At 44.1% G+C, this 19678-nt stretch overlaps 1 protein-coding gene across 7 annotated transcripts in view; it reads left to right on the forward strand.

Moving 5' to 3' along the window:
* Positions 1-19678, forward strand: part of COL19A1 (collagen type XIX alpha 1 chain) — a 1277374-nt gene that overhangs the window by 1137436 nt on the left and 120260 nt on the right. The gene's annotated exons all lie outside the window — the stretch shown is intronic.

A 19678-nucleotide genomic window follows, 5' to 3' on the forward strand; every position in this document is an offset into this window, starting at 1 on the left:
TATTTAGCTTGAGTTTGGTAGTATTTTTCTGTAATTCACATAAGAAATCTATTTTTAATTCTCAATATTAGTTCTGCAACGTTATGCTTGTGAATTTAAAAAGCAGTAATTATTAAACAGTATTTTGTAAAATGTGAACTATCGATAATATCCCTCAGTTTAGTCAGGTTTTGTTTTTATAGTTGATTTTTTAACATGAGAGAGAATACGGTACCCTAGAAACATAGCAGCTCTGAGGCTTTCAATTAGAAATGCTCTGTTGGCTCTTTGCTGCTATAGAGAGACGAGCAGTGCCAAGGGGAATTGGTGAAAGGTCCGGCTATAAGTAAGTGCCGAGATCTCTCTAAGTACAACTACGGAGAGTTTTTCAGAGGAAGAAACCTGATAAAAAGTAATATTTTTGAGGAAGCAAGAGATTTCATTAGGGTTCATATTTAATATTTAATATCCCTTCATGTTTTTTTCCCAATGTATAGTAATTAAAGGTATATTATACAATATCAAAATGCTAAAGACATACAGTTCAAGTTCATGATTTTTTTTGTGCTAATTTTTACTCTAATATGTTTTTGTCACATTGATATATAAAGTATATAAAGTAAATAAAGTAACAGACATTGGGAGTTATATAAGAGGTTCCGAGATTACAGAACAATTCACTGCCAAACTGAAAGCGGCAATCAATTATAAAGCTTTATGCCTTATAACTGGTTGTAATCTCGGAAACTACTACATAATCCCCATAGACTTGTTATTGTACTAGGATATGGAATATATCATTCAGTTTCATTCCTGTAACTTTAAACTACTCATTTTGAACAATATACTTCTCAAAATAGATTTATTCAGTTCTGACTTTGTTTCTTAAGTGACTCATTTGTAAAAAAAAAAAAATAGTTTCTAAAGAATTTGTGATAAACTAGAACGTTAACATTGTGGACATATTGCCCGCCCACATATGCCAATGTCTTCAAAAGATCCTCTTGTCACAGAAACCTTAGCCTGAGTCATAGTTTAGACTTATAATAATAATGTTTTATTTAGTTTATATTGAAACGTCTTTCCATTTCATAAGAAAACACATTTTGATTTTAATCATAATGCTTATATATATTCATATAAAATGTTCAGGTAAAAATAAGATCACAGTCAAGGTTTTGTTTCAGGATTAATTCGTATTTTAACTTTATGTTCTATAAATAGAAAACCCCATAGTAATATATTATTCTGTACTGGATTCTGTATTAAGCACCAACTAACATGAGTGGGAGCTGTTCTACTGTTTTCATGGGCAGGATAACACTAATCACTAATGGAAATACAGTATACCCATTTTGCTTTACCAAACAACAAATTCTGAAAAAATACCTCTCAGCTTTGGTGAAAGTAAAACCATACACTGTTTCAAAATTATTTACTACAACTATCCTTAAAATTGTTATATTATTTCAAAAATTACTTCCTGCAAAAATAACTTATAGCTAATAAAGATTAATTATCTTCTTCCCATCCTGCATCTTTGCTCCAACACCATATTTTAGATGTTATATTGCCAGCACCCTATGTCCTGGCACAGTACCAGAGTCTCTGTGACAAACCACCATGTGTTAGCAGTATTTTGTTTCAGGTGCCTATGTGCATAGATATCTGCACTCGGTCCCCACCAGTCTTAAAACGCCCACTTCAGGGTTCCAGTCACATGGCCACAATCATTTCATTGCTACCACGTTGTCACATACATACATAAGTGCCTGTCTAAGACCCGGTGAACACTGAAATGATCTTAGACCATTTTTATAATGATATTTGTATTCAAACAGGTGGGTGGAAAGACAGCTCAAACCAGCAGGTTGCATCCCCATGAGGGCTTAATCTATTTTTGATCACGTGCAGCCCAACCCTCACTAACATACAGTGGGGGAATGGGGTAAATATAGTAGCCTTCAGGAATCAACACGTTAATGGCGAGACTGCCCAATGTTTCAAAGTGGCAATAATTTTAAAAGTCAAAATCAGGTTGGTTTTGCCTTTTAACTGATTAACATTTTAAGACATTGGGGAGACTTGCAGAAACTTATACATTTCCCCCAATAACACAAAGAGAATATTCACTCCCAACAAAATAAAAAACCTACTGTATTATAAGCTTCTGGATCCAGGGCCGAATTTAGGGGTCAGGCCGCCCCTAGGCACATTATTAGCCGCCGCTCCCCTCTCTTTCCTTCATCACATCATTGCCTCCTTCATTTTGGATGCCAGTCCGGATACCTCAAGACCACCAAAGCAGCCCCAACCTCACCCTACTACCAACTAATGGACCACAATTTGCTGCCCATTGTCATACCCATTACATTTGCTAAATAAATATCTAAAGTTGTAATGACGGGAAAAAAATAATTATCTTGCCCTTATCAGCCTGGTGTGCCACCCCCCCAGCAAGTGCCGCCCCTAGGCACGTGCCTCACATGCCTAGTGTGAAATCCGCTATTGTCTGTATCCCAACTAGCGGTATTTTAACCGCTTTCCCTGAGAACAGTCTAATGATCTGAATGATTATACAATTGGTGGTTCTATCCTCATCTCCTTCAGAACTGATTACTTCCTAGATGAGTAGTACATGCAGTCTGAATACAATAAGTTGCTTAGACTCTAGTTAAACATGGAAAAAAAAAACACAGATTTGTTAGTGTATGATAAAATAGAAATACACACATGGAACTAGGGGGGTAATTCCAAGTTGATCGCAACAGGAATTTTGTTAGCAATTGGGCAAAACCATGTGCACTGCAGGGGAGGCAGATATAACATTTGCAGAGAGAGTTAGATTTGGGTGTGGTGAGTTCAATCTGCAATCTAAATTGCAGTGTAAAAATAAAGCAGCCAGTACTTACCCTGCACAGAAACAAAATAACCCACCCAAATCTAACTCTCTCTGCAAATGTTATATCTGCCCCCCCCCCTGCAGTGCACATGGTTTTGCCCAACTGCTAAAAAAAATTCCTGCTGCGATCAACTTGGATTACCCCCTATATGCAGAGCAAATTGCCCTAAAAAAAAAAGTGCAGAAAAGCTCTTGAGAGGTCTCCCCCTTTGTATCTGCAGCATGTGTGTCTAGGTTGTGACAAGTCATCATCATCAATGTGTATTTTCACCTTGCCCTGTAGTATGTTAGTGATTTTGCATGGTTGCATGGGCTGCATCTGTGTTACAGACCTTTACTGTATTCGTGCTGTGTTAAATCGCCACTACCCTCCCAGTACCGCTTCGCAAGGCGGTGTAAGTGTGCATAGGCATGTAATAATGCACCCATTTTATGGACAGAACTATTTATCTAAAGAAACAGTGGGGCGAATTCAGACCTGATAGCTGCTGTGCGTGTTTGCACTGCAGCGATCAGGTCTGAAGTGCGCCGGTGCCGCAGTGCGCTGGCGCATGGCAGACAGCCAATGTCTGTCTTAGGCCTGCAATTGCCTCTGCCTGATTGACAGGCAGAGGCGGTCACTGGGCAGGAGGGGGCAGGCCGACAGCGTTTCACTGCTTTTTAGGGGGAGCGGTCCAGGCAAAGCAGGCGTGCCCTGACCTTTGGGGAGGGGCGGGACGTGGTGACTGCGTGACGTCACACGCAGCCGCTGCAACCCGGGCAGCGACAAATAGCTCCTTGCCAGTGCACAGGAGATGCGTTGGTGGTGAGCTACTCCTGCAGTACAAAAGCATTGCCGCAGTGCGATGCTTTTGTACTTGTACAACGGGGTAGGGCCTGACATGCGGGGCGGACTAGCCCTGTGCTGGGTGTCCCCCCGCATGTCAGTGTGACTGATCATAGATGTGCTAAATTTAGCACATCTACTATCAGGTCTGAATCACCCCCACTATGCCAATGGACCCAAGATTCAGAGCCGTAACTACGTGTATGCCAGGTGTGCCTGGCACACAGCGCAGTTGCCCTGAGGGCGTAATGGCTAGCGGCTTGTAATGTGTCAAATTGACTCAATACAAGCTGCCTGTTTTGTGCTGTGTGCGCCCGTGCTGGAGGAGAGCAGCAGCGCCGGAGGCAGGGGAAAAGGAGGAGGAGGGAGGGGGACTGGAGCCGCAGCAGCGCTATATAATTGGTAGAGGTGCCGCTGCAGCTGTCTCTCTCTCCTTCCGCATTGGGTGCCCGGCACTGCTGTGACTGCTGGGATGCGTTTCCCTCATCCCAGCATTCACTGTGACGGCCGGCAGCCAATGCGTAAGGAGAGGGACAGCTGTAGCAGCGCCTCTACCAATTACACTGTGCTGCTGCGGCTCCAGTTCCCCTCCCTCCTCCTCCTCCTCCTTCTCCCCTGCCCGGGATCTGCCAGCACCGAGGAGCCTGCACCGAGGAGCCTGAGCCAGCGGGGAGAGATGGTATCTATCTCTCTGTCTATCTATTCTGTCTGCCGCAATGTGTAAAAAAGGGGGTCTGGCTGCCGTAATGTGTAAAAAGGGGGACGCTGTCTGCCGCAATGTGTAAAAAGGGGGACTGGCTGCCGTAATATGTAAAAAGGGGGATACTGTCTTCCGTAATGTTTAAAAAGGGGGACACTGTCTGCCGTAATGTGTAAAAAGGGAGACACTGTCTGCCGTAATGTGTAAAAAGGGGGACTCTGTCTGCCGTAATGTGTAAAAAGGCACACTTTCTGCCATAATGTGTAAAAAGGAGGACACTGTCCGCCGTAATGTGTAAAAAGGGGGACGTTGTCTGCCGTAATGTGTAAAAAGGGGACGCTGTCTGCCGTATTGTGTAAAAAGGGGGACTGGTTGCCGTAATGTGCAAAAAGCGGACGCTGTCTGCCGTAATGTGTGAAAAGGGGACGCTGTCTGCCATAATGTGTAAAAAGGGGGACGCTGTCTGCTGTAATGTGTAAAAAGCGGATGCTGTCTGCCGTAATGTGTAAAAAGGGGACGCTGTCTGCCGTAATGTATTAAAAGGGGGGACTGGCTGCCGTAATGTGTAAAAGGGGGCTCTACCTGGTGTAGTGGCGCTACTGTGCGGCGTAATTTGAATAATGGAGACTACTGTGCACCGTAGTATGAATTGGTGTTATTTTGTGGCCACACCCCTTCCCATGAAGCCACGCCCCTATATATTTTTGGGGAGCGCCTACGGTGCGCACTGCCCCTGTCTTGCATAGGGGGCCACCAATGCTGTTTCTTGCACACAGCGCTAAAATGCCTAGTTACGGCACTGCCATGATTTATATACATTTCAATCACAGTAACATAACAATCCAGAAAATTGCACAGATATTTTTCTGCCCTCAATTTCTGTCTGGTCTTCTTTCAGTACTCCCTAAAATGTACATCTTTATTTGTGAAATCTGGTCCTCTGTGGAAATGGCTCTGGATTTGCTTCATTACATATCATCCTGGTCTATGTGGGTCATTTGTTTTCCCTGTTAAAACAAACAAGCAAAAGTGCCATAGATTGTGTGCTACATGTTTAGATATAGTATGAAAAACATTATTACAGCGAGAACAGATCAATATCACATTTCAATTAGGCAGCACAGGCTACATGCTCTCTCAGCTGGGTAGCAGGTGTGTAAATTGCACAAAAACAGAACAGCCAGCAGTCTGATTTTTTTCCCCTCGTTCCATGTAACCAGCTATGTAGCTGCAGCACTATGATAAATTGTCCGCTTATTGTTTTTTGAAATGATGTCTTCCAAGATGACATTCATTTACACAGTCCTCCTCTAGACTAGTGCCTTCCAATTAAAAGTGAGATGAGCATCCGCTGCTCCGTCACTAGACGTTTGGCTTGCATCCCAGTCTGTTTCCCTCTAATCTTCTTTTTTGATCCCATTTGACATTTTGTCAGATGGCAATGAAATTACATCACCTATTTCCTATTTAGTATGGGACATGCGGTGCTGCGCATATACGTAGAAACTTTCAATGAACTAGTCACATGACAAATTCCATAAAGAGCTTAGGTGATGCATATGCTAGGAAACGCTGCTGTTCCTCTTATTTATTGAGTTAAAAAGGTAATTTCATTTAATGCATACATATAATTTCCATCAATGTAAGACTGACTGTATATGATTAGAATTTTTACATAAGTCACATCACTAGGCCAATATGATGCTACTTTTCTTATACATCAGTGATAAGAAAGTGCACAATTATGCCAGCACAAAGTAAGGCAGACCTTAGCTTTAGCCATTGCTACATCTGTTTACTCAAAGTATGGGGAAGATGTATTAACCTGGAAAAGGGATAAATAAGTGATAAAGCAGTTATAAGTGCAAGGTGATAACGCACCAGCCAATCAGCTCCTAACTGTCATTTTTCAAATCCGTAATGATTGGCTGGTGCGTTATCACCTTGCTCTTATCACTGCTTTATCACCTCTTTATCACTTCTCCAGGTTAATACATCTGCCCCTATGTATCTTGAAGTAGCAGTTGTTTATGCCACCTGTTATATAATGAAAAGTGGAGAAGATTTAGCTTTAAGCCTTTTTTCACTTAATCCACTCATTTTGCAAGAATGATACAGTATTACTGACCAATTATTTATGTTAAGTCTTCTTATGTAGTGTCAATTATTATATTGTTCACCATATGTACCTTACATTTACTGATCAGACCTTTAAATACAGTATTGATTAGTAATATATTGGTCTGCAGTATTTCCCATATTTTAGTGTTGATTGCTAGAAGGCACAGTGAAATGGGAATGGGCGGGCTGCAGTTGATATTTCTATCTAGCAGATAAGCAGCTATAGCAGGTTTATCTGTGCTGGATATAGCTGCAGAATTGCAGGCAGCTTTACATTGGTGCAGTGAGATCTCTGCCATTTAAATACTGAAAGCTATAAAACTCAGCGACCTTACATTTCTTATTTAGCCCACAACCGAATCAATTGATGATTTAATAGGAGAAAGTTGTAATGAACTTTGATTCCATGGTGTACTAGCATTTTTGCAGGCTTCCATAGCTTTAAAATTGTAGAATCATTTTATTCATATATCCAATACTACCATCTAGTGCCAGTTTACGTGCATAAAAACACCATGCTGATGTAAAATGAACATAGCATAGATTTTTTTTACCCCAAACCATTAAACATTCTAATGTAAAATGTGTCTAACAGTAAAAGCTTTATAAAATGTTGTGTTCTCTTGTCATTGTTCCCAAGTGTTTTACCTCGGAATTTATACAATCTATCCATATTTTGACTAAGGATATTGGATTTGCTTTTTTTCCCTGTGGTAATACCGTGGTTGCTATGACGGAGGAACAATGCATCTTTAGCTGCTACTGAACAGTGTAAACAAAGGACAATGTAGGGATGGGATTAGAGCTCTGATCTTTGGAAAAGATCGATTTTCATGCCCAATGTATAGCGATTTTTGGAGACATGGGAGGAGGGTGGGGGGAATGTAATAGGCTGTGAGAATCAGGTAGTGAAAAATTTCCTGTTTTTTTTTAAAGTGGCATTCATTTACATGGCAAAATCAGCATGGTTTTGTCATGTAAATGATTGCCACTTTTTAAAAAAACAGAACTCTTGCAAATTCTCTACCTATTACATCCCCCCCCCCCCCCCTGGATGTATTGATAGAATCGATCTAAATCTCCCGATGCTGCCGTAGCGATATTCTTACCTTGTCACACCATCTCTTGCTCCCACCGCACGTATGTCACCTTTTTATTTTTATTTCTCTATTTTATTTTATTTTTTATATGCATCAGGGCTGAAACTAGGATTTACGTCACCTGGGGCAAAGTAGTAATTCGGCATCCCCACCCCAAAAAAAAGGCTTGTTTTGGGTTATCTGTGTCCTGAATGTATGCGGAAGTGGATGTTAGAAAATGCCACAATGAAAAATGGTATAATGGAGTCCCGGTCCGTCTGTGCAGCTGACCTCCACCTGTATCAGCTCCAGTGTTAGATAGAAACATAGAATTTGACGGTACTGAACTTCTTGACCAATCTAGTCTGCCTTTTTTATATTTATCCTTTTGGCAACTATCTATATAAATGCAGAGAAGCCGTCAAATTGTACAGTTAAGTCTTTATCATAACAGTGGCAAACGCAGGATTTGCATGGGAGGGTTTCCAGAACTGGGTGGAGCCAATCACGGGGGTGGGGACTGAGGTGATCCAGTATATGCTGGGTCTGTAAAACTAGCATGTCTTTTTGTGTGTGCATATATATATATATATATATATATATATATATATATACTTATACATAGCATATTAAACATACATACAGTACACGTATATGTACACATGTATATATATTATATGTGTGTGTGTGTGTGTGTGTGTGTGTGTGTGTGTGTGTGTGTGTGTGTGTGTGTGTGTGTGTTTATATGTATGTATACATGTGTATATGTATTCACATGGATATATATGTACTATAATTAAAATAAAGTAAACTTTTATTAAGCACTTACAAGTGCCACCAGGAAGACAGCAGGCTGCAGAGGACGCTAGACAGCCATTAATAATACTCATGCAGCATGGGTGGATGGGGGGTTTCTGGGTGCTCGGAAACCCCCCTGCATGCGCCACTGCATAAAATGGCAGAATAGTGATATTTAATGTTGAGAATTCATTGCATTATCATTTGGCGCATATGACATTAAACAGAAACCATAAAAAATAATAAATAGAATCAGAAATATTTAGGTAGCATCAGAAAATGTAATAGCTGGGACTGCATGCCATGGAAGAAGCATATACCTGTAATGCCCTATACAGATTATGTATACAGGTGGTTTTTACTGTACAGTGCAATGCTCAGCAACTGACTGCAATGTCTCTAGCAGCTATACAGCAAGACCTGTCCTAACAACGCATGTCATAAAGTAGCTGTATAAGCGATAACCTCATGTCTGAGGGTAAGTGGCAGAGCGTTCTGTAGGATACAGGTTACTGGGGCACTGGGAGGAACTGCTGTCGGCTCCCTCTCAGTCACCACCACCTAGTGCGTAGACCTTGTGGGCACACGCACCTTCCATGGCACCCCTCCCTGGCCACCTGAGATACGTACCTGAGATGAGAATGAATTAGGGAGGAGAACCCGCCAGAGAGCTCCCCTTCACTTCCCAAACTGCAGCTTCACCCTCACCTCCGAGTCAGCCATAGTGCGCCGGCAAGGTGCACTTCTGGCTTCTCTGGCTCCTTTCTGCTTAGGTCAGACTTCACACAGGCTAGATGGGTGGCACAGTCAGATCGGCAGAGGGGAAGCTGACGGCAGAGGTGCACAGCGCTGGAGGACAGACACACGCAGTGGGTATATAGAGCCCTGTGTCCGAAGCATGTGGCCCCTTAGCCCCCCCTAGTTGCGGCCATGTAATGCATGAGCAATCTTTCCCTAATTCCCCTATAGTGCATGCTCCAAAATAATTTAAATCAAGGAAAAAAATAAACATTATTGTACTAATCATTCTTTGCATTAAACACAGACATGACAAAAGCACACATGCCTACCCTCCTGGAAGTTCCAAGATATTCCTAAATTCTCCTGGTTTCCGGTGAAGTGAGTAAATCGTCCACATCCTGCTGGCAGGGTGTGGGTCTAGATGACCCATTTGATTGATATGGGACTGTCGATTGGCCATGCAAAGGCCATTTTCCTAATTTATATTATATAAAATGCAGCAGCTGTGACTACACGGGATGCTGTTATGTGACCGGCGGTCTCCACCTTCCCCTACATCCCACCCCCTGAGAGTCCCAACAGACGGCATTGATGACTAGCAGGGACTATTCCCACTCGTGATTGTCCACAACACCCATAGAGTGGGACTAGAACCTGTGCATTCTACTGCCAGGTTCCCGGTGGAGGTATGCTGACCGTCGGTCACGCATACCCAACCCAACTACACCTCCCGTACACAAAGCTGTGCTACAGAAAGGCTCTCTAAGTTATTCTTTCAGTATTATAGGTGTACCCATTCATTTAAAATGGAATGACAGAACCTTTGGCAGCTTTCTCACCAGCCAGAGGCACCTCATTGCTTCTAAAATTTCTGGCACATTTCCAGCAAATGCAAACTTTGGGATAGTGAGTTAAAATCAGACATATTCCATTATGGTATGTGACAGGTGATTTTATGGCAAGTTGCTCTCTGATAAATACAGGTAATTACAACCCGCCAGAATTGTCCCCGTTTAAAAAGAAAATCACAGTCTGTTGCATCCCCCCCTTAGTCAGAATTCAGTTAAACTACTTGTACGAGAGGCAATCAAGAGACCGCCTGTTGGGATCACAGCGGTCACAATGCCGATGCCAGAATCCCGACAGGCGATAAAATGCAGCCGACAAAATGCCAGCACCACAGGCTATTCTCACTCTGTCCACGACACCCATAGAGGGAGAATATAACCTGTGGCGAGCACAACGAGCCACTGCGCCCACAGCGTGGTGAGTGCAGCAATCCCACAAGAGGCTTTCTAGCGTTCACCTCGCTACCGGCATACTGGCAGCTGGGATGCCGCCATCGGTATCTTGACAGTCGGCATCCCGGCCGCCGGAAAATAGTATGTATTCCACTTGTACTGTATGTCTTTGAGCAAGGAGAAGGATACTGGACCACTAAAGGTAACCACGTAAACAGGGTCAGAACAAACATTTTCTGTACAAGTAACACTAAGCCTCACCTGCCAAACTTTTAAAGTCACAGTTTCTTCCAGCTACTGAAAATCAACCCTTAGTACCCCTGATTGGGGGTATATTTACTGTCGGAATATAGTCCCGGAAATGGACAGAAACGGGGGCCTGCCCCTGGTACTGAGCTGCACAGAGCTAGATTAAGGAGGCGTGTGGGTGACATATTTACTATTCCTGCCTACTCTGTCCTATCCACTTGGAGCACTGCACTGTACTTTGCACCTCCGTGCATCTAATGGCCATAGTGTGAGTGGGGTCGGGACAGACAAGGAGTGGGGGTAGGACAGAATGGTATTAGGCGGTACAAACGAGGATTGGGGGTGGACCAGAGTAGATGTGGGGCGGTCCAGAGAAGGAGTGAGGTGGGTCAGAGAAGTAGTGGGAACAGGCATTACAGACTCCTCATCAATGCTGCAGTTTTAGGAGCACACAGGGGAGGCCTCAGTCACACACAACCCTGTATAGGGACTAACTGCAGTTGTTCAGCCTACTTACAGCAGCAGCAGAGCCTGTTAAAAAAGGCAGGACTAATCATTACAAACTGACAGATTAGCAGCAGCCAATGAAATCGGGTCTGCATACTGAGCTTGATCTTATCGGCCGAGGCCTATCTGCTGGATCTGACAATTGGCTGGCTGTCCTGCAGCTGCTATGATTAGCCTAAGCAGCTCTATCACTAAATGTAAAACTACAGGAAAGTGGAGAGAGTGAGAGCAGCAGTGGGGGTGATGAGAGAGATAGAGCGGTTAGCTAAAAGGGAGGGGAGAAAGAGAATAATAAGGAGGGAAAAGAGGGAGAGCTAGGAGAGAACAGAAAAATAAAGACGGGAAAGAGCATGAGGTACAGGATGAAGGAGAGAGCACAATTTCCGATGGCAGCCCTGAGGAAGAACAACTATTTTAACATGCACATTTGAATATATTCATTATTTTAATTAACTGTGGGATAAGAGACTTTTGTAAGGGGTTTTTATGCTTATATATATATACATGCAATGTATATGAAGCCCCATAGGTGCATTCAGTGTGTACTCTTATTGAACACTTCTTGCACAAACTTAGCAGTAGCAATAAAATGGAATAGAGCTTATACTCCTTGAGTTGGGGATAATTTTCTAGCTGTTGTGTGTGCTCTACTCGTTGTAGCAACTCTGCTAATTTCCCAGCATCCAGTTAATCTTTTATCATTTAAATGTGTCTCTTCCTCTATAGGCATTGCTATTACTGTACATATGTTTTAGACTTCTGTGCTCTTTCACCTTGCTCAGGCTTCCTTGCTACCCAGTCTTGCTCACCCAGTTCACTTGACAGCTTTGTCAGGTAGGGTGCTACTGTAGCAAGCTTTACTGTCATGCATGCTACAGTAGTACTAGGATGTAGGTAAATGTCCTTAAAGTGCCTGATTCAGTTTTGCATGGAAATTCAAATTGGACATATGTGAACCTGCACTGTGTGCATGGAGAAAAATGTATATACTCATCCATAGGAAGAGTTGTACGTATCTTGCGGTGCACCCAAGCTGATGTATATTCCTGGTTTGCTACTAGCCATCATCATCATCATCATCGGTGCACACTTGCACCTCCCCTATAGTGCATGCAAAATATTTGCCTGCAAACATGAGTATCTATGCTTATATCCAACTCTTCATTGTCCAAAGTTCTGTGACATACATAGCTTTGCCTACATGAGAATGATCGGTTCTAGTCCAGTCATACAGTACCTCTTCCATGTTAGGTGTAGATGCATACGTATAATGTTTCTACAGCTCTGTTAAGCTTTCATTAACCTCTTATGCACAACTTGTCTCACCATGTTTCTCTTTTACTCTCTCTCTCTGTACAGTATCTCTACTAGCAGTCCTTAGCTTAACATATTGCCAATTAAGTACAAGATAACATCAATACTATCTTAGTAAGCCTGGGCTCACACTCACCATGAATGCTACTCATACAGAAACAGACTAGTTAGAATAATATGTTACACTACTTTATCTATGATGGCATCACTTCCATCTCTTTGTCATCTGTGACTGTGATGTTGGGTCTCTCCACCCAATTAAATAAGAATTACTATACAACATAAAAACAATGCTATGCAAAGCATCATATGCACCTGCCTTCCTAGCACCTGGCCTATATGGACAACAAAGTACTTCTCGATAAAGGGTTTTTTTTTATGTAACACGATCAGACAGAGAGTACTATAATTATGGAACCACATACATTGATCTGTGGATATAAACCAGTGCTATCACCGAATTAAATGCATTACTTTGAAACAGTTGTATGCCTTTCTTCATCATCAACAACATGAACTATGAAAGAAGCTTTTCAAAGATAAATATAAGTTTTATAAAATTATGGGGCTGAACAAATGTGGTAGTAAAGTATGTTTACTGATGATGTTCATAAGTGTGAATAAATTAGAGATGAGCGCCTGAAATTTTTCGGGTTTTGTGTTTTGGTTTTGGGTTCGGTTCCGCGGCCGTGTTTTGGGTTCGAACGCGTTTTGGCAAAACCTCACCGAATTATTTTTGTCGGATTCGGGTGTGTTTTGGATTCGGGTGTTTTTTTCCAAAAACACTAAAAAACAGCTTAAATCATAGAATTTGGGGGTCATTTTGATCCCAAAGTATTATTAACCTCAAAAACCATAATTTACACTCATTTTCAGTCTATTCTGAATACCTCACACCTCACAATATTATTTTTAGTCCTAAAATTTGCACCGAGGTCGCTGTGTGAGTAAGATAAGCGACCCTAGTGGCCGACACAAACACCGGGCCCATCTAGGAGTGGCACTGCAGTGTCACGCAGGATGTCCCTTCCAAAAAACCCTCCCCAAACAGCACATGACGCAAAGAAAAAAAGAGGCGCAATGAGGTAGCTGTGTGAGTAAGATTAGCGACCCTAGTGGCCGACACAAACACCGGGCCCATCTAGGAGTGGCACTGCAGTGTCACGCAGGATGGCCCTTCCAAAAAACCCTCCCCAAACAGCACATGACGCAAAGAAAAAAAGAGGCGCAATGAGGTAGCTGACTGTGTGAGTAAGATTAGCGACCCTAGTGGCCGACACAAACACCGGGCCCATCTAGGAGTGGCACTGCAGTGTCACGCAGGATGGCCCTTCCAAAAAACCCTCCCCAAACAGCACATGACGCAAAGAAAAAAAGAGGCGCAATGAGGTAGCTGACTGTGTGAGTAAGATTAGCGACCCTAGTGGCCGACACAAACACCGGGCCCATCTAGGAGTGGCACTGCAGTGTCACGCAGGATGTCCCTTCCAAAAAACCCTCCCCAAACAGCACATGACGCAAAGAAAAAAAGAGGCGCAATGAGGTAGCTGTGTGAGTAAGATTAGCGACCCTAGTGGCCGACACAAACACCGGGCCCATCTAGGAGTGGCACTGCAGTGTCACGCAGGATGTCCCTTCCAAAAAACCCTCCCCAAACAGCACATGACGCAAAGAAAAAAAGAGGCGCAATGAGGTAGCTGTGTGAGTAAGATTAGCGACCCTAGTGGCCGACACAAACACCGGGCACATCTAGGAGTGGCACTGCAGTGTCACGCAGGATGTCCCTTCCAAAAAACCCTCCCCAAACAGCACATGACGCAAAGAAAAAAAGAGGCGCAATGAGGTAGCTATGTGAGTAAGATTAGCGACCCTAGTGGCCGACACAAACACCGGGCCCATCTAGGAGTGGCACTGCAGTGTCACGCAGGATGTCCCTTCCAAAAAACCCTCCCCAAACAGCACATGACGCAAAGAAAAAAAGAGGCGCAATGAGGTAGCTGACTGTGTGAGTAAGATTAGCGACCCTAGTGGCCGACACAAACACCGGGCCCATCTAGGAGTGGCACTGCAGTGTCACGCAGGATGTCCCTTCCAAAAAACCCTCCCCAATCAGCACATGATGCAAAGAAAAAGAAAAGAAAAAAGAGGTGCAAGATGGAATTGTCCTTGGGCCCTCCCACCCACCCTTATGTTGTATAAACAAAACAGGACATGCACACTTTAACCAACCCATCATTTCAGTGACAGGGTCTGCCACACGACTGTGACTGATATGACGGGTTGGTTTGGACCCCCCCCAAAAAAGAAGCAATTAATCTCTCTTTGCACAAACTGGCTCTACAGAGGCAAGATGTCCACCTCATCTTCACCCTCCGATATATCACCGTGTACATCCCCCTCCTCACAGATTATCAATTCGTCCCCACTGGAATCCACCATCTCAGCTCCCTGTGTACTTTGTGGAGGCAATTGCTGCTGGTCAATGTCTCCGCGGAGGAATTGATTATAATTCATTTTAATGAACATCATCTTCTCCACATTTTCTGGTTGTAACCTCGTACGCCGATTGCTGACAAGGTGAGCGGCGGCACTAAACACTCTTTCGGAGTACACACTTGTGGGAGGGCAACTTAGGTAGAATAAAGCCAGTTTGTGCAAGGGCCTCCAAATTGCCTCTTTTTCCTGCCAGTATAAGTACGGACTGTGTGACGTGCCTACTTGGATGCGGTCACTCATATAATCCTCCACCATTCTATCAATGTTGAGAGAATCATATGCAGTGACAGTAGACGACATGTCCGTAATCGTTGTCAGGTCCTTCAGTCCGGACCAGATGTCAGCATCAGCAGTCGCTCCAGACTGCCCTGCATCACCGCCAGCGGGTGGGCTCGGAATTCTGAGCCTTTTCCTCGCACCCCCAGTTGCGGGAGAATGTGAAGGAGGAGATGTTGACAGGTCGCGTTCCGCTTGACTTGACAATTTTGTCACCAGCAGGTCTTTCAACCCCAGCAGACCTGTGTCTGCCGGAAAGAGAGATCCAAGGTAGGCTTTAAATCTAGGATCGAGCACGGTGGCCAAAATGTAGTGCTCTGATTTCAACAGATTGACCACCCGTGAATCCTTGTTAAGCGAATTAAGGGCTGCATCCACAAGTCCCACATGCCTAGCGGAATCGCTCCCTTTTAGCTCCTTCTTCAATGCCTCCAGCTTCTTCTGCAAAAGCCTGATGAGGGGAATGACCTGACTCAGGCTGGCAGTGTCTGAACTGACTTCACGTGTGGCAAGTTCAAAGGGCATCAGAACCTTGCACAACGTTGAAATCATTCTCCACTGCACTTGAGACAGGTGCATTCCATCTCCTATATCGTGCTCAATTGTATAGGCTTGAATGGCCTTTTGCTGCTCCTCCAACCTCTGAAGCATATAGAGGGTTGAATTCCACCTCGTTACCACTTCTTGCTTCAGATGATGGCAGGGCAGGTTCAGTAGTTTTTGGTGGTGCTCCAGTCTTCTGTACGTGGTGCCTGTACGCCGAAAGTGTCCCGCAATTTTTCTGGCCACCGACAGCATCTCTTGCACGCCCCTGTCGTTTTTTAAAAAATTCTGCACCACCAAATTCAAGGTATGTGCAAAACATGGGACGTGCTGGAATTTGCCCATATTTAATGCACACACAATATTGCTGGCGTTGTCCGATGCCACAAATCCACAGGAGAGTCCAATTGGGGTAAGCCATTCCGCGATGATCTTCCTCAGTTGCCGTAAGAGGTTTTCAGCTGTGTGCGTATTCTGGAAAGCGGTGATACAAAGCGTAGCCTGCCTAGGAAAGAGTTGGCGTTTGCGAGATGCTGCTACTGGTGCCGCCGCTGCTGTTCTTGCGGCGGGAGTCCATACATCTACCCAGTGGGCTGTCACAGTCATATAGTCCTGACCCTGCCCTGCTCCACTTGTCCACATGTCCGTGGTTAAGTGGACATTGGGTACAACTGCATTTTTTAGGAGACTGGTGAGTCTTTTTCTGACGTCCGTGTACATTCTCGGTATCGCCTGCCTAGAGAAGTGGAACCTAGATGGTATTTGGTAACGGGGGCACACTGCCTCAATAAATTGTCTAGTTCCCTGTGAACTAACGGCGGATACCGGACGCACGTCTAACACCAACATAGTTGTCAAGGACTCAGTTATCCGCTTTGCAGTAGGATGACTGCTGTGATATTTCATCTTCCTCGCAAAGGACTGTTGAACAGTCAATTGCTTACTGGAAGTAGTACAAGTGGGCTTACGACTTCCCCTCTGGGATGACCATCGACTCCCAGCGGCAACAACAGCAGCACCAGCAGCAGTAGGCGTTACACGCAAGGATGCATCGGAGGAATCCCAGGCAGGAGAGGACTCGTCAGACTTGCCAGTGACATGGCCTGCAGGACTATTGGCATTCCTGGGGAAGGAGGAAATTGACACTGAGGGAGTTGGTGGGGTGGTTTGCGTGAGCTTGGTTACAAGAGGAAGGGATTTACTGGTCAGTGGACTGCTTCCGCTGTCACCCAAAGTTTTTGAACTTGTCACTGACTTATTATGAATGCGCTGCAGGTGACGTATAAGGGAGGATGTTCCGAGGTGGTTAACGTCCTTACCCCTACTTATTACAGCTTGACAAAGGGAACACACGGCTTGACACCTGTTGTCCGCATTTCTGGTGAAATACCTCCACACCAAAGAGCTGATTTTTTTGGTATTTTCACCTGGCATGTCAACGGCCATATTCCTCCCACGGACAACAGGTGTCTCCCCGGGTGCCTGACTTAAACAAACCACCTCACCATCAGAATCCTCCTGGTCAATTTCCTCCCCAGCGCCAGCAACACCCATATCCTCCTCATCCTGGTGTACTTCAACACTGACATCTTCAATCTGACTATCAGGAACTGGACTGCGGGTGCTCCTTCCAGCACTTGCAGGGGGCGTGCAAATGGTGGAAGGCGCATGCTCTTCACGTCCAGTGTTGGGAAGGTCAGGCATCGCAACCGACACAATTGGACTCTCCTTGTGGATTTGGGATTTCAAAGAACGCACAGTTCTTTGCGGTGCTTTTGCCAGCTTGAGTCTTTTCAGTTTTCTAGCGAGAGGCTGAGTGCTTCCATCCTCATGTGAAGCTGAACCACTAGCCATGAACATAGGCCAGGGCCTCAGCCGTTCCTTGCCACTCCGTGTGGTAAATGGCATATTGGCAAGTTTACGCTTCTCCTCCGACAATTTTATTTTAGGTTTTGGAGTCCTTTTTTTACTGATATTTGGTGTTTTGGTTTTGACATGCTCTGTACTATGCCATTGGGCATCGGCCTTGGCAGACGACGTTGCTGGCATTTCATCGTCTCGGCCATGACTAGTGGCAGCAGCTTCAGCACGAGGTGGAAGTGGATCTTGATCTTTCCCTAATTTTGGAACCTCAACATTTTTGTTCTCCATATTTTAATAGGCACAACTAAAAGGCACCTCAGGTAAACAATGGAGATGGATGGATTGGATACTAGTATACAATTATGGACGGGCTGCCGAGTGCCGACACAGAGGTAGCCACAGCCGTGAACTACCGCACTGTACTGTGTCTGCTGCTAATATATAGACTGGTTGATAAAGAGATAGTATACTCGTAACTAGTATGTATGTATAAAGAAAGAAAAAAAAACCACGGTTAGGTGGTATATACAATTATGGACGGGCTGCCGAGTGCCGACACAGAGGTAGCCACAGCCGTGAACTACCGCACTGTACTGTGTCTGCTGCTAATATATAGACTGGTTGATAAAGAGATAGTATACTCGTAACTAGTATGTATGTATAAAGAAAGAAAGAAAAACCACGGTTAGGTGGTATATACAATTATGGACGGGCTGCCGAGTGCCGACACAGAGGTAGCCACAGCCGTGAACTACCGCACTGTACTGTGTCTGCTGCTAATATATAGACTGGTTGATAAAGAGATAGTATACTCGTAACTAGTATGTATGTATAAAGAAAGAAAAAAAAACCACGGTTAGGTGGTATATACAATTATGGACGGGCTGCCGAGTGCCGACACAGAGGTAGCCACAGCCGTGAACTACCGCACTGTACTGTGTCTGCTGCTAATATATAGACTGGTTGATAAAGAGATAGTATACTCGTAACTAGTATGTATGTATAAAGAAAGAAAAAAAAACCACGGTTAGGTGGTATATACAATTATGGACGGGCTGCCGAGTGCCGACACAGAGGTAGCCACAGCCGTGAACTACCACACTGTACTGTGTCTGCTGCTAATATATAGACTGGTTGATAAAGAGATAGTATACTCGTAACTAGTATGTATGTATAAAGAAAGAAAAAAAAACCACGGTTAGGTGGTATATACAATTATGGACGGGCTGCCGAGTGCCGACACAGAGGTAGCCACAGCCGTGAACTACCGCACTGTACTGTGTCTGCTGCTAATATATAGACTGGTTGATAAAGAGATAGTATACTCGTAACTAGTATGTATGTATAAAGAAAGAAAAAAAAACCACGGTTAGGTGGTATATACAATTATGGACGGGCTGCCGAGTGCCGACACAGAGGTAGCCACAGCCGTGAACTACCGCACTGTACTGTGTCTGCTGCTAATATATAGACTGGTTGATAAAGAGATAGTATACTCGTAACTAGTATGTATGTATAAAGAAAGAAAAAAAAACCACGGTTAGGTGGTATATACAATTATGGACGGGCTGCCGAGTGCCGACACAGAGGTAGCCACAGCCGTGAACTACCGCACTGTACTGTGTCTGCTGCTAATATATAGACTGGTTGATAAAGAGATAGTATACTCGTAACTAGTATGTATGTATAAAGAAAGAAAAAAAAACCACGGTTAGGTCACTGGTATATACAATTATGGACGGGCTGCCGAGTGCCGACACAGAGGTAGCCACAGCCGTGAACTACCGCACTGTACTGTGTCTGCTGCTAATATAGACTGGTTGATAAAGAGATAGTATACTACTAATATTATATACTGGTGGTCAGGTCACTGGTCACTAGTCACACTGGCAGTGGCACTCCTGCAGCAAAAGTGTGCACTGTTTAATTTTAATATAATATTATGTACTCCTGGCTCCTGCTATAACCTATAACTGGCACTGCAGTAGTGCTCCCCAGTCTCCCCCACAATTATAAGCTGTGTGAGCTGAGCAGTCAGACAGA

Source organism: Pseudophryne corroboree, chromosome 4 (assembly GCF_028390025.1).
Source record: "Pseudophryne corroboree isolate aPseCor3 chromosome 4, aPseCor3.hap2, whole genome shotgun sequence".
Taxonomy (NCBI): Eukaryota; Metazoa; Chordata; class Amphibia; order Anura; family Myobatrachidae; genus Pseudophryne; species Pseudophryne corroboree.